We start from the raw sequence: 11,507 nt of genomic DNA, 5'->3' as shown, positions 1-11,507 counted from the left end.
GGTTCAGTTTTATATGTGATAACATTGACTCAGATGAGACAGTCACAGAGAATATAGAGTCCTCAGGTTTACCTTGTGGGTCCAAAATTTTATCCAGTGCCATAATTGGCCAAGCAGATCCCATTTTTTTCAGAGGTTGATCCCCACAAAGACAAAGCCACTCAACTCCCAGAAACTCACCCCCCAGGAAGTCCAGCCTGGCCCAGTGGATCCTGCTGGGTTTCCTGTTTCCTAGGCCTTCCTTTTCTCTCTTTCATTGGGTGCCTTTTTATTCCCTTCCTCTGCCCTAGAAAAAAGGTGTTTTCTTCAATATTTTAGAAAATATATTGCATTCAGGAAAGAAAAAAAAGTTTTAAATCGATGGCTATAGCAGCTTGTAAAATTTTCTTCTAAAAGCTTTTTTTCAGCTGAAGTAATGGGGGTGAGAAAGGGGTGAGTGTGGGGAGGAGGCAGGAGCAGGGTAATGACTTAGTCACCCAGGAAACCACAGTCTGAGTGGAAGAGCGTCACCACGGCTCCTTAGTAGCAGGAGAGAAACCTCTTTTCTACTAGGTTTGGGAAAGGTTGGGAATAGGAGGGGATGTCAATTTTTATTGGCACCTAATTTATATTGCGTTTGGTGCCACTTTATGTAAAAATAAAGAACCAGGGGAAAATTGGTTAGGCATTACTGGAAACTACTTACAGACGCTTAGCGATGTGGCGTCCCTTCTCAGCAGTATGGATGCGCGAGGGTATGAGCTCTGTTTTTTTCTGCTGTGACCTTACTACAAGAATAGCTACCTTTTTATTGTGGGCTTAACAGGCAGGTGCCATGTTAAACACCCTATATCCATTTTCTCATTTAATCTTTGGGACACCTCTACAAGGTAATATGTACAAGGTGTTATTACATATTTTGAGGAAGTGGGGCTCAGAGAGGTCAGGTAACATGCTCAAGGGCACACAGCAGAGACAGGAAAGAAATGAGGACTCCTCACACCTGAGTTCTTAAGTCCCTGCTGCCTGCCTGACCGCTGTGACCTAGCTTTCCTTTTTGTGTTCTAAGGAGGCACTGAGAATGCCTCCCGTTCCCTCTCCTTCCAAATGAAATATAAGCATTTCCAATACAACTCAATGAAGCAACAAACACTTCAGTAAGTTTTAAGGGTGGAATATGTCACATTTCCCCCTCCTTTGTAGCTCTCCAACCCCACACCAGATGACCAAGCCTCTTCTGAATGTTTTGGTATTTTACCTACATCATTTCAAAAGCATCACATTTCTCTTTGAATCTGACTTTTATGCACACACACACACACACACACACACACACACACACACACACACACACTCTGACCCTTAGTTCCATGGGGATCCCTGTAATTCCACAGCTCTTCGTTCACATTTCTGATATTGCACACATCATGTTGTGTTTCATTCATTCAGCTTATATGTTTGAGTCCTTCACATGCTGGGCAATGCTCAGGTACTAGGGATTCAGCCACGCATCCCGACACAAAATCCCTCACTCACAGAGCTTACATTCTAGTCAGGGGGAAACTGATGGTAAAATAGTAAAATATAGGGCATGTCAGATGGCGATAAGTGATATGGAGAAAAATAACGCAGGGAAGATGGCGGGGTGATGGTAGAAGGGGTGGCATTGGTGGGTCTTTTTTTTTTTTTTTTAAACTATTTTTTTAAATAAATTTATTTATTTATTTTTGGCTGTGTTGGGTCTTCGTTTCTGTGCTAGGGCTTTCTCCAGTTGCGGCGAGCGGGGGCCACTCTTCATCGCGGTGCACGGGCGTCTCACTGTCGTGGCCTCTCCCGTTGCGGAGCACAGGCTCCAGACGCGCAGGCTCAGTAGTTGTGGCTCACGGGCCCAGTTGCTCCGCGGCATGTGGGATCTTCCCAGACCAGGGCTCGAACCCGTGTCCCCTGCATTGGCAGGCAGATTCTCAACCACTGCGCCACCAGGGAAGCCTGGTGGGTCTTTTATTATTTGTTTACTCCTGTGTCTTCTCAAAGGCAGAAATCAAGCCAGTCTTGGAGTCTTGAGTCCTTACCTTTCACACGGCCTGACCCTGTGAGGCTCAAGAAATATTTGTTGATTGAATATGGGAGGCAAGTTTCATGGAGCTCATTTGGTATGGAAATAGTTTGCCTTTCGCAGCTTTTGATGAAAGAAGTATTGGTTGGACTACGAATGGCCCTTCCAAGAAGGAAGTGACTGTTTATCTTTGGGGTGGGTTCTCCACTTTCTATGGTTTTATCAGGGCCCAGTGTACATTGGCAGTTTTGAACAGAGCTTCAGCATAAGCCCACAGAGAACAAAAAATAGACAGACTTGGTCAGCAACGACGAAGGTTATTCCTTTTATGGAAGACATGAGAAATGAGAAATTAGAAGTCAAGAAAGAATGCCAGTGCCAGAAAAGGAGACAAGAAAAGGCAATGAAAGGAAACAAGGAAGAAACAAGAGAAAAAGGTAAAAGAGAATGAATTGGTAGAAAAATCCAAAGCCATGGTGGGAGAAACTCACAAACTCTAACTCTGATGAGGCTGAGAGAATTGGCAGGAGTAGGGAGCAGGGAAGCGTGGAAACATCCAGAAGCAAACCCAAGGCAGGGAATCCTAATTTCTTTCTATTTTTGACCAATTGGAGCTCTCCCTGAGGGTCTGGTAAGAGGTTATATCTCCACCCACTAGTACAACTATCCTAACTCGTCTTCACCATCCTTAACATCAGAAGGGTGAAGTTTGAAAAGGAGCAGCTCATGGACAAGACTTTAATGTGACAGAGGGGTCAGGAAGCACGGTGAATGTGGGCTTGTACAGGGTTCAAAACAAGTCCTCTCTCATGAAAGTTAACAGTGGAAAAGCAGCAGTTAGCAAACGTGAAATTTTCTTAGGTCTATAAGGAGAGCTTTGCTCATTCTACTTAAAAATACTCCTCCAAAATACTCAGAAGCTAGAGTGAGGTCTCTTTTAAAGACCATTTCATGATAATTTGAATATATTTCGTGTCTGTCTTACAGGGCTGAGGGTTCTTGGCTATCTCTACGTGGTTTCACCAAACACACCTGCTCTTTCTCTAGTGACTGTTACTGACAGTTGCAGGTGAGTGGCAGTTGGCAGCCAGGCTGAGGGACCTGAAGATGAGGATGGGGCACTGGTGAGGGCTCCCCATCGCCCATCACAAAATGTCAAGCTCTCCTCCCCCTGGTAGTACTTGTGTCCTCTCCTTAGATGGTACCTCAACCTGAGACCCTTGAGAAAGCTCATCACATTCTCCAGAACCTTCACCATCTCAGAGGGATGGGAATTCGCACCATCTACTATGAATTTATTCCAGTAAATCCACATATTTTCTTCCTTTGCCTTCTCACAAAAGTTCTAGAAGTAAATGGAGGCACGAAGTGGTCAGTAACTTACTCCGGGTCTCACGGCTAATAATGCTGGGGGTCAGAATGTGAACCTAGCTCTGCCTTTCTGTTTGTGTGTTTCTGATTACACCTGGCTGCTCCATGGGGTTCACAGGAGGGCAACCGCAGAGCATCGAGAGGATGAAAACATAACAGGGAGGCATTTGTGATTATTTGCTCCATTTTTTTTAAAGAACTCCTCTCCAAATTAAAAAAAAACAACAACAACGTTTTGTGTAGGCATATTTTAAAAACAATGAATACAATTTAAGATGAGATATTCATAAAGCTTTTTTTAAAATAAATTTATTTATTGATTATTTATTTTTGGCTGAGTTGGGTCTTCGTTGTGCGTGGGCTTTCTCTAGTTGCAGCGAGTGGGGTTTACTCTTTGTTGCGGTGCGCGGGCTTCTCACAGCAGTGGCTTCTCTTGTTGCGGAGCACGGGCTCTAGGCGTGTGGGCTTCAGTAGTTGTGGCTCACGGGCTCTAGAGCGCAGGCTCAGTAGTTGTGGTGCACGGGCTTAGTTGCTCCGTAGCATGTGGGATCTTCCCGGACCAGGGCTCGAACCCGTGTCCCCTGCATTGGCAGGCGGATTCTTAACCACTGCACCACCAGGGAAGTCCCGTAAAGCTTTTTAGCTGTATCTTCAACAAAATAAAAATTTAAAATGTGATCAAAAGAGCCTTACAATGAGTGATACCCTACATCTTGTTTTATCTCTTCCGTGTGTACTTGATCAAGATCTTCCACTGCTGCTGGTTTGTTTTTGTTTGTAAAGCATCATTGCAAGGAACATCTAATCATTAGCCTCAAGAAATCAAACATTAGAAGCTATCAAATAAAAAACATTCCTGGCATCATTGCTGATCCAGAGAGTGGGGGAGGGGTAATGACAAGACAAATCTATATTTTCTGGAACACTTACAGTCTACAACAGAAAATTCATCCTGGCAGGAAGTGCTTTAATTATTAAGATCAGCGTGGTGGTTTGTCCTGTAGGCAGGCTCTGAGAAAGGTCTCTTAGAGTCAGAGTATGATGGGGAAGGGAATCTGCTTAAGTAGCAATTAGTGGAGTGTTGTCTTTCAAAATATTTACCTATGAATGGAGAGAGGGGTCACGGCTTTTATGAGACCAACACTCCAACAAGGTTTGGGTTAGCTTGTTTCATGGAGAAGAGAAGCGCAAACGTAAAGTTCACAGATATCAGTTATCAATGTGGGAGGCCCCACAAAAGGCAGGGAGAGGTGACTCTGGTTGGCTGACTCTGCAGGAAACAGGGGCGCAGTAGGGGAGAGAGGGAAGGAGAGCGAGTTGCAGACTACAATAAGATTCTCTTTTCGTGGCCCAAACTTGCTTCCTCGTGACATCATCGAGTTGGGTACTCTCCAGAGCTCCGGGAGATCCAAGAAAGGGATAAGCAATATAAAAAGCTATTCATAGGAAAGTTGCTGTCTTCAAAAGAAAAGCATGCATAACATAAAACAATGTCATTGAAAACCCTAGGAAATTGATAGAAAAGTTGTGGTTCTGTCCTTCAGGTTTTCTAAAAAATAAAGAGGCTATTTAAGAAAACAGGGATGAGTGACCGCTTTTTAGTTCCTTAGCTCTAAGGATCACTGTACCTGATGAAGATGTTGTCTGCAGGTGGCCTTGAAGACTTTAAAGCCAGTTTCATGCCACAATCCAAAGACGGGAGGAGGGGAGCATGGGGCTGGAGCCTCAAGGGTATGTTTAAGAGCTTTCCTTTTATCTTCAGATGAAGTTAAACATAGTCCCAGAAATGCCTAATGGGATTGAAACATAATGATCTTTATACAACTTTGACTTGAGGCAGACAACACGCTATACCAGTACGAATTAATATTTAATAAATTCCACAATTCACTAGCCTTATTTAACTTCACTGTTTTTTATTATTACTTATTATTATTCATTATATTATTATTGCATTGCATTTGTGTGTGTGTGCATGTTTTACTTCGTTAAAACTAAGCATTTAAAAAAAATACCCCAAATTTTTCCCTATTTTCAGTTGTCTCCATTAAAAGAGAAGTAGACCCGGAGCTTCAAAGAACGGAAGTGCCTCCAGCCTTTATTACTGTCTCAGAGGCCTGGTCTCAAGCCAAGCGCCCCTTTGCCAGCTACCCCTCAGGCAATCACCTTGACAAATACAATTTTTTAAAAAAGACTTCAAGTTCATTTCCACCTGGAAGGATGGGAGGAAACAAATCGAAATGCTTAGTAAGAGGCAGGAAGTAGTCCGAACGTGGCAAAGCTCTTGGATAAGAAGGCCTGAACATCCATTATGATGTTCCTGAGTTTGTTGGAATTACAAAGCACGCTTGTCCACTGATGTTGCGGATATGGTTTTCAGTGGAGCAGGACAGGAAAAGGTTTTTAGGTGTTTTGTCCAGATGTCTGGTCTGGGATTCTGCAAACCACATCCTTCCTTCCTTGGGATGCGGGTCCTTTGTGCAGTCTCCACCACTGACACCACTCACGTCTACTACCCTGTAAAACAGGAATCTGCCTCGGTAGATACTTAGGAGGAAGAACGCGACAACTTGGCCATTAGAAAAGTAAAGACATATGTCCCAAGAGAAATCCTCTGAGATGATTAAAATGAAGCAGTAGGTGTTAGGACTCTTCCTGGAGTAGTTTAGAGAAATGAAGGATATGAGATAGTTATTTGTGTGGGGCAAAAATGTGTTCAGCAGGGTTTTTTCCTCCTTTCTTTCTCTGCCTTTTTCTGAAAATGGGTGGGTACTTCTTATAATTACGGGACACTTAATGGACTCACACTCATAAAGTGTGTTTTATAGTGATGATAGTTTATCCTTTTTTTAAAATAAATTTATTTATGTTTTATTTATTTTTTGGCTGCGTTGGGTCTTCGTTGCTGCGTGCGGGCTTTCTCTAGTTGCAGGGAGGGATGGCTACTCTTTGTTGCTGTGCGCGGGCTTCTCATTGCGGTGGCTTCTCTTGTTGCGGAGCACGGGCTCTAGGCGCACTGGCTTCAGTAGTTGTGGGGCATGGGCTCAGTAATTGTGGCTCGCGGGCTCCAGAGCGCAGGCTCAGTAGTTGCAGCGCACGGGCTTAGTTGCTCCGTGGCATGTGGGATCTTCCTGGAGCCGGGCTTGAACCCGTGTCCCCTGCCTTGGCAGATGGATTCTCAACCACTGTGCCACCAGGAAAGCCCGGTTTATCCTTAACTTGGCTCCATCCCTCACAAACTGGCACACCCTAAAAGATGCTATCAGCAGCTTAGAATTACGTGTGTGTTAAGAAGTGCAAACAGTTCAGAACAAAAGTCAATCAGCATATTTATAATTAAGAAGGATTTATTTTAAAGGGAAAATATATCAAGAACAATAATTTTGTGGCAAAACTAAATTACACATAATATCTTTCCTATTTTCAAACAGGTTACTTTTGACTTATAGAGTACTAAAATTAAACATTGACCTTACTTAATTTAAAAAATTTCTCTATACCCCTCTACGCTAAAGGACTACAAAATTTTCTCTCTCTAAAAGTAGATGAACTCTCCTTCTCACAAATGCCGCTTCCCCCCGTGCCTTTGGTTCTTTATGTTGGCAAGGAGTTTCAGTCTTTAGTGATCTTGTAAAAACTTGGAACCCTTGAGCAGTGGGGAAAAACAAATGCCTAGGTCTCTCCTTTAGTTCTGGGCCTCCACGGGACCCCCCAGGGGGCTGTCTCTGATTTGCCCCTCAAGGCGGCCACATTCCGGGTGAATGCTAAGAAAATATGTGTTGACTGATGTGTCCAAATGCAAGTCATTCTTCTCTGGAAGTGTGCTTGTTATTTATTAAGCACCCACAATGGGTGAGAGAGTCAATGAATTTCAGAGCTGGAAAGGATTTTAAAGGTGACCTGGTCCAACCCCTTCATTTTATAAACAAGGAAATTGAGATCCAGAGAGAAGGGCCCTGCCCAAGGTCAGACACCTGGTACGTGGCAGAGCTGGAAACAAAACACCAGCCCAAGCTCTTTCCTCCTACCACAGCTGCTTTATCCCTCATCGGACCTGATCCCTGCTCGCTAGAAATTTATAATTTAATAATACCAACTTTTTGTAGCTTAAGATATTTGCATAATCGGAATGATGGAGTTGGGATCTACTTTTGGATTTAGGGAGAAACTGATGAGAAGACAGAGATAAGGAGAAAAATGAATACCCCTAACATCTATATTTTCAAAATTGATTTAACTTTATTTATATTCTACTTCGTTCCAAAAAAGATGTTAAGAAGCTTTGAAAGGGACACATACTACAACACGATAAAACAGGTAAGAACAGTACTATAAAAACGAGTAAGAAAAATGACAAAAAGGAAAATAAATATATTTTTAAAATTTTCAAAAATTTATTTTTGACTGAGTTGGGTCTTCGTTGCTGCACGTGGGCTTCCGCTAGTTGCGGCGAGCGGGGGCTACTCTTCGTTGAGGTGTGTGGGCTTCTCGTTGTGGTGGCTTCTCTTGCTGCGGAGCACGGGCTCTAGGCACGCAAGCTTCAGTAGTTGTGGCTCGCAGGCTCAGTAGTTGTGGCGCACGGGCTTAGTTGCTCCACAGCATGTGGGATCTTCCTGGAGCAGGGATCGAACTCGTGTCCCCTGCATTGGCAGGAGGATTCTTAACAACTGCACCACCAGGGAAGTCCCCAAAAAGGAAAATAAAGGTAGTAAAGGAAGTTGGGAACTAGAGTGAAATTAGTGCACAAAATACGAGCCTTAAAGCCCTAGATATTTGCTACAGGGAGGCTACAGATTTGCTGCTAAGCCTCCTAGCAAGAAGCAGGAACTGTTACAAGAGTCACAATTCCCAGATAAAAAAACAACTCAGCCCTGGAAAAGCACAACATTCTTCATTAATGAGGCCAGAGAGAAGGTTCTCCCATGTGTCCTCATATACCCTGAAGTCTACTAGGATAAACTGGAGTTGGAATCCCAGGCTTTTTGAGGCGTTGGGGACCATCTAGTTCAACTCCCTGCCCAGGAGCTGGAACAGAGACTTCTCAAGGTCACATCCTGGCACTGAGTCTCCTGGATTTGGAGAAGGAGGAGGGAATCCGGGCAACCTCTTCTCTTCCACAGCGGACCTCTGGAGAAGGTTGGGATGTATCCTGATTAAACACAGATGCCCTTTTACCTGGCCAAGAAGTCATCTTCCTCCTCTTCAAGTGTCCGGAAGCCAGAGGGTTCAGATGCCAGAGAGCTGCAGCTCCTCCAAGTTACCCTGTCCCCCCTCCCCTCCCCTGCCACTGTCTTGAAGATGCCCCAAGGGAGACAGAGGGAAGAATCTGGGGCCAGCTTCTAAAAAGACTGTTTATCCTGACTGGCTGGCAGGATTGATTTAAAAATGCAGAAATTACTTCCCCGGGTAAAAGGAAGGGGACCATTTAGAGCTTTAAATACACAGCATATGAAAGAAGGAGGACAAATTATCTGTGGGAGAGGGAAAGGGGGAGGGGAGGTGATTTACCATTTCCCCTTTAGGGGAAACGAAAGAGAACATCTGGGTTCTCTGTGCCCATAAAAATGTTGAGAGTAAAGATGTAGTATTTAGATTGCTTTGTAGTAGAGGTGGAGGGAAATCTGTTACAAAAAGTGATTTGTATTTTTTTTATTTCTCAATTTCTTTTCTAGTCTACCGAGGAAATTGCTGCCGAGAACAATAAAGTGGAACTTGGACAAGCTCAAAAATGTTTAGAAGGATATCCCACCGCATAGGGGAAAAGGAGTACGGGTGCAGATAGAAAAAATTTTTTTTTTCAGTTTCAAACTTTCCCCTTTGATCTTGATTACTAAAGTATTACATAATCATTGTGTAAAATACAAGAAGTAAATTTTAAAGGAATAGAGGATAAAATCCCCTCGAAGCTGATATATCTTAAGGTTCTGGTAAATTTCTTCCTGTCCTGTTTTTTTTTGTTTTTTTTTTTTAAATCCTATTTATTTATTTATATTTATTTTTGGCTGTGTTGGGTCTTCGTTTCTGTGCGAGGGCTTTCTCTAGTTGCGGCAAGTGGGGACCACTCTTCATCGCGGTGCGCGGGCCTCTCACTATCGCGGCCCCTCCCGTTGCGGAGCACAGGCTCCAGATGCGCAGGCTCAGTAGTTGTGGCTCACGGGCCCAGTTGCTCCGCGGCATGTGGGATCTTCCCGGACCAGGGCTGGAACCCGTGTTCCCTGCATTGGCAGGCAGATTCTCAACCACTGCGCCACCAGGGAAGCCCCTGTCCTGTTTTTTATGTGCGATTTTTATACATAAATATGATTCGATTAGAAAATTAACTAATTTGAAATTCAATTTCAAGTTGCAAGATAGTTCTTGAATTTGCTTCTTGTCCGCATTCTCTAAACCTGGAAGATTGGATTTCCTCTGCAGAAAGTCTGTACATTTTAACTATGAGGTAAAGATGCTGATTTAGCAAATCTCTCAGAATTTAACCATCTAAAATTAGCAAGTCCCCCTCAAGGTAACCTGGGAGACAATGACATAATACCACCACACATTTCTTTTAATGCTGCTGACTTAGCTCACAATGTTTCTGGAATTCCTCCTATGGAATTACCTTCTGAGTCTACGGCACTTTCTTTTGAATGTTATCCGATTGACAAGTTCTCCCACTTTGAGGGTGGGTTTGATATTTAGAAACTTCCAGAGTTATCAGATCTGATGAATAAGGTGTGTGATTCCTCAAGTTGAGCAATATTGTTTTTGGTTAAGAATATATTGAGTCCTAACTGCAATGAACTTATTTTCTCATACAGTAACAAGGTTTTAGTGGAAGGGAGATTTACCCTTTCTCTGAGTCTCAATGAATTACATGGTGTGAAGGGGAAAATTGTCTCTGTAATTTTCCCCTTCACTAATTCAAATTATGTTTTCTGACTTGTAATTACACTTTTGGTGGCCAAAATCTATTTGTTTTACAACCTCCAAGATAATTCTATTCTCAGTTTCTAGCAAAGCAAAAAGTGTTCCATATTCAAATGTAAGATAGTCACCGAGGCAAATTGTTCTTAACCAATTAATTAGCTAAAACTACACTTGACATTACCATTATCTCGAGATGTGGAAGGCTTCATGCTTTAATTATCCTGTTACTCATTTATAATGTTCCTTCTATTCATTTCAGCCTGAACATTCCTTCCCTAGTTTCTGCATCAATCTGGAAGTACAAAAGAGAAAATTAGATGGCACCGTTTGTCAGTACAGATTGTTAGTATTTCTGAAGGTTGCATACAGAGTCATGTGTAGCTTTCTGAATTCTCAAGCTTGCATAATATTTTAAGTACAAAGTATAACTCTGCTCAGTGTTCCTTTTATCATGTTTCTTATATTTGACAGCAAAAGAGTGCAAACTTTTTTATAACTCAAGGATTTTAGTAAACATCTTGAAGAAGAACCAACAATATTTCCCTTTATATTTTTTTCCTACAAATTCTTGTTTCTTCATGAGAAATTGAGATATATAAATGGTGAAACTGGGGGAAAATAGATACATATATTTAAAAAATTATTTACTGTCTTCTTAATATTCACGTTTTCTTATTTCTTGAAGACTGGTCCCCTCTCTTTCACTGAAAAATGTTATCCCCCTCTGGGTTGGTCAGTTCTGTAAAAGAAAAAATAAAATATTATCTGTTGTCTGTGTGTATATTATGCTGCCATTTGGCTAAAAAAAAGGTTTGGGGTTATACATGCATACATATTGCTTGTATGTGCAGAGACTATTTCTGGAAATATAAAAAAGACCTTGTTCGTCTCTGGGAAGAGAAATTGGGTGGCAGGGGGTAAAGAGGGAAGGAAATTTGATCACCTATCTCTTTTGAACCTTTTCAGTTTTTGGACCCTGTAGAACGCAATTACTCATTAGGGAAAAAAAACAAAAAGCAAAAAACAAAAAACCTGACAGTTTAAAAAAAGAAAAGAAGAGAAAAATCAAGGGGGAAGAAATACTTTCTGTTGATCTGAGTCTGGAATTTGTAGTGAAGATCAAATAAAAATGATTCCCTTTCTTACTAAGTCCATCTCCTCTTCTCCATTCCTTCTTCCACTCTGGCCAACA

At 42.3% G+C, this 11,507-nt stretch overlaps 1 long non-coding RNA gene across 1 annotated transcript; it reads left to right on the top strand.

The window, feature by feature from the left end:
* Positions 1–3,866: 3,866 nt before the first annotated feature.
* LOC309615201 lies at positions 3,867–11,085 on the top strand. The gene is made up of 2 exons (XR_014236624.1): positions 3,867–7,723; positions 9,079–11,085. It is a non-coding gene; the product is annotated as an uncharacterized lncRNA (long non-coding RNA).
* Positions 11,086–11,507: the final 422 nt, after the last annotated feature.

This window comes from Balaenoptera borealis (genome assembly GCF_965194805.1).
Source record: "Balaenoptera borealis genome assembly, chromosome: 17".
In the NCBI taxonomy this organism is placed as follows: domain Eukaryota; kingdom Metazoa; phylum Chordata; class Mammalia; order Artiodactyla; family Balaenopteridae; genus Balaenoptera; species Balaenoptera borealis.
This window is presented reverse-complemented; position numbering and strand designations above follow the sequence as displayed.